The sequence below is a fragment of the Triticum aestivum genome, chromosome 6B, assembly GCF_018294505.1.
Source record: "Triticum aestivum cultivar Chinese Spring chromosome 6B, IWGSC CS RefSeq v2.1, whole genome shotgun sequence".
Taxonomy (NCBI): Eukaryota; Viridiplantae; Streptophyta; class Magnoliopsida; order Poales; family Poaceae; genus Triticum; species Triticum aestivum.
The window spans coordinates 37898248-37902916 of NC_057810.1; positions in this window are offsets into that span (position 1 = coordinate 37898248).

Consider the following 4669-nt stretch of genomic DNA (forward strand, 5'->3'; position numbering starts at 1 on the left):
TGGAAAACGAGGTCTGTTTTCTGGGACTTGCCGTACTGGAAGATCCACCGTGTGCCGCACAGCCTTGATGTCATGCATATCACGAAGAACGTGTGCGAGAGTCTGCTTGGTACCCTGCTCAACATGCCAGAGAGGACCAAAGATGGGCCGAAAGCAAGGGCAGACTTGAAATCAATGGGCATCAAGCAGGAGCTTCACGCTAATGATGATGATGATGATGATGATGATGATGATGATGATGATGAGGCGAAGCAGGACACAGAAAGTCGTCGCAAAGGCAAAAAGGCCAAGAAGACCGGAAATGACTACCCTCCCGCGTGCTTCACTCTAAGTCAAGAGGAGATCGAGCAGTTTTTCACCTGCCTCCTAGGAGTAAAACTTCCTTACGGTTACGCGGGGAAGATAAGCAGATACCTAGACCCAGCGAAGCAGAAGTTTAGTGGGATGAAGTCTCACGACTGTCACGTGCTGATGATGCAGATACTTCTAGTTGCAATCCGTGGGATCATGGATGCGCACGTCCGTGAAACGCTATTTAGCCTATGCAACTTTTTCGACGTCATCTCTCGGAAGTCGATTGGCGTGAGGCAACTCAGAAGTCTACAGGAAGAGATCGTGGTGATATTATGCGAGCTTGAGATGTACTTCCCGCCCGCATTCTTCGACGTTATGGTGCATCTGCTGGTCCATATAGTGGAGGATATCATCCAACTCGGGCCGACGTTCCTGCACAGCATGATGCCGTTCGAAAGGATGAATGGTTTCATCAAAGGATACGTTCGCAACATGTCACGTCCAGAGGGAAGTATAGCCAGGGGCTTTCTGACCGAAGAGTGCATCTCCTACTGCATGAATTATCTAGGCATCGAGAACCCCGTTGGTCTGCCCGTCAACAGGCACCTCGGCAGGCTCGCTGGATGGGGTCACCGTGAGGGTCTCCGTGAAATGCATGTCGACTTAGAGGGTCGACTCGCCGACTTTGAAAGAGCAAACCTAGTCGCGCTACAACACATAGACGTGGTCGATCCTTGGGTGGTAGAGCACAAAACCTTTATTAAGAAGACGTACAATGACCGGGGCCAACAGAGGACGGACGGAGATATAATCAAAGAGCACAACTCATGTTTCACGCATTGGTTCAAGCAGAAGCTTCTGTCGTACCCTTTACATGAGGATTCTTCCGCGGAAGAACAACTCATATTCGCCTTGTCACAGGGCGCCGAGCACAACCTGATGACCTATGAGGCGTACGATATCAACGGCTACACATTCTACACCGAGGCCAAGGACATGAAGAGCGATGGTTATCAGAACTCCGGAGTAACGATGGAATCCTACACCGGTAACGACAAGGACAGATACTACGGAAGGATCGAGGAGATTTGGGAGCTGAGCTACGCTGGAGAGAAGGTCCCGATGTTCCGTGTCAGATGGGCGAAGAGCGTCCTAAAAGAAGACCGGTATTTCACCACCATGGTTATACCCGAAGCCAAATCCAAGACCGCGGGCGCAAACGTCACCGCGAAAAATGAGCCATCGGTATTGGCTTCCCAAGTGGATCAATGCTTCTTCATTACCGACCCGTCAAAGCCCAGTCGTGTTGTCGTGAGGAGAGGCAAAAGGAAGATCATCAGAATGGATGGAGTAGCCAATGAGCAAGACTTCGACAAGTACGGCGACCCGAGGATCGAACATGACGACGATGATGAAGTAGCAGCATACACCACAAGAAGAAGCAGGACCACCCTACCTAAAGGACGTCCGTTCCACAGAAGAACTCCACTTGCGAAAAAGAAGGGCAAGAAGAATGTGAATAGATAGCTAGCTAAGATCGATTGTATTTAAATCGTAGCCTTCATTTCTCGATTGTATTTCATGGGCACTTTTTGAACTATCATGAATATTTTTAAATTTTATGGACACTCGATCTCGATCACCCTCCATCTCGATCACTATCCCACCGGCACCCCCCGGTCCACCGGCCGCCGCCGCCGACCCCCCGCACCCCTCCCCTACTCAACCGCCGCCGCCGACCCCCCCGCACCCCGCGCACCCTCCCCCGCTCCACCGGCATTACTGTTTGATGATATTTTTAAAAAAATTATTACTGTCTTATAAAAAAATATTACTGTTATGATTTAAACAAGTTTGAACATATTTAAACACAAATAAGTATCAAACAACATTTTAAATGCATAAAAAAATTGTGGAGCCTGGGAATCGAACCCAGGACCTCCTGGTGTGAGAACTGGCTGCTGATCAGTCGAGCTAGTAGAGGGAACTTGGTGTGGATCAGGTCAGGTGGGAGATAACCTGTTGGCTCGAGCAGAAATCAAAAAAATATTAATGGCGCACCAGGGTGAGGTGCGCCATTAGTATGGATGTACTTATGGCGCACCGAGGGGTGGTGCGCCATTAGTATTGTGCCTCCATCCATATTTCCTCCCCGACCCTCGATCCCCTTCTCGCCCTCGCCCTCGATCCCCTTCCCCTCTCCTCTCCTGACGCCGCTGCCCCGCCGCCTCGATGCCGCCCCGACGCCGCGACGCTGCCCCGTCGTCCTCGTCTCCGCCCCGACGCCCCGACGCCGCCCTCTCCTCTCCCGACGCTGCTGCCCCGCCGCTTTCCCCACGGAGAAGGAGGAGGAAGAGGGGGCGCTCACCGTTGACCTCGCCCGGCCGACTCGCCATCGCCCCGCCGCCCTCGTCGCCGGTGGCCCGGACGCCGCCCCGTCCACACCACCGTCGCCGGAGCACCACACCACCACCCGGACCTCGTCGCCCCACCTCGTCGCCCCATCCACACCACCGCCCCCATGAGCTCCCCCTCCTCCTCTCCCCCTCTCCCCCTCTCCCCCTTGAATGAACTTTAATGAACTTACAATGTACTGTATATCCTACTTGGCATTTGTAAAAGAATGGCAGCAACATATACATCACTTGTTTAATGCGATATATAGAAGATTATATTTCTCCAGTCAGACAATGGCTACTAGCTATATAATTAGTACTAGTGGTCACCCTAAAAAAATAGTACTAGTGGCTTTCCTCTGATAATTTGTCCTCTGACACGCCTTCATGATCGATACGATCGATCTCACATATAAACATCAGACACAACGGTTTCCATAATTATGTGAGAGAGATTGAACTATAAGCAGGGACCAGACTGAGGTAGCTCCGTGGGCCACTTGCCACATGCATGATCTGCTACAAATGATGCATACTTATTATAGTGTTATTAACAAAAGGAAAAACAAAAATAACAAAATTCATGAGATAACATTCAGACAGTTAGAATTCAGTGAGACATGTATTACTGGTGGTTAACATCTCCAGTCTTGTTAAATTCTGAGTTGACTAATCCATCAGCTACAAGGAAACGATTACAGGATGAAAATTCAGTGAGTAAATAAGATTACAGAATAAGAATAAGAATAGGGGCTTGGGGATGTTCCTCTGAATTTTGGTGTGTCATGGTTCTTTAAGGAATGACCATCTACTTCTAATCTCTCAGAATAAGATTACAAAAAAGTCAGTTTGATGTACTAGAATATGATCATGTTCAGTAGTGATCACTGCTTGTCAAGGAGTAGTTTGATGTTGATCATAGTCTTACTTTTCAGTAAGCTCTGTTTTTGTGCAAATAGTGTCATGGTGTGCTACTGAAAACTGTTAAAAAGACCAATAAAAATAAAAATGGAGATGATCTAATAGGTCATTGCTCATGATGTGTCCAGTAATCATGTGTCCAATAAAAAAAGGAAAACTGTTTTGATCTACCAATAACTTTTTTGTAGAGTATCTAATTTTTTGTAGAGTAATCACGGTTTAAATCATGTGTCCAAGAAGTGCTATCTAATTTTTCTGTAGAGGGATTTCACTCTTTTGTACATGACAGATTGACAACTGTTAAGGTGGAAACTGCAGAATCATATTTGTGCACAATGGAAAAAGTTGGCATCGTGATTGATATGCGGGTTAGATAGTAAAATATGAGTCTCTCATACACTGTTGTATAACGAAGCAACAAATGTCCTTTGGGGGGATTTCACAGCAGAAAGTTATAGTTTTTTCCACAATTTGTTTTGCTTGAGAATATTGTTGTCTTGGGCTAACTTATTTAGCCTACAGAAAATAGGGAGAGTACGAAATTAAGTTCATCAAATTGTCTCTAGGTCATCTGTTCATTTTTGTCTGCTTAATAGCTAGTAGCATGATGGCTGGACTTGCTAACTTGCAATTGCTCTGCATTTATTGCCTGTGGGGAAAGCCTGCCAGCAGTAGCAGTTTTAAGTTTTGGTTTAATGCTACTTCTGGCGTTCTTACTTCAGCATCTGTATGCCCATGCAATGATTTGCTTTGTTGTGATGGAGGCCTTTTTTGCCTTGTCCACCCGAGAGGCCCTTGAGTTTGCTAGAATGTCGATTAACTTCCGTTCTAGCAAATTCGGGTACTCCATATGTCCTATTTTCAGCAAATGTCATGCTGAAATTTTCCGTGAATTTTAGCATGACTTTGCTAAAAATAGGACATATGGGGTACTTGTGACTAATGATGAAAGCTTAGCCTTTTAGGGTGCCTCGGCGTCGAAAAACCGTCAATGATAAAAGCTTAGCTTTTAGGATGCCTCGGTGTCGACAAACCCTAAACAATAACCAACTTTTTGA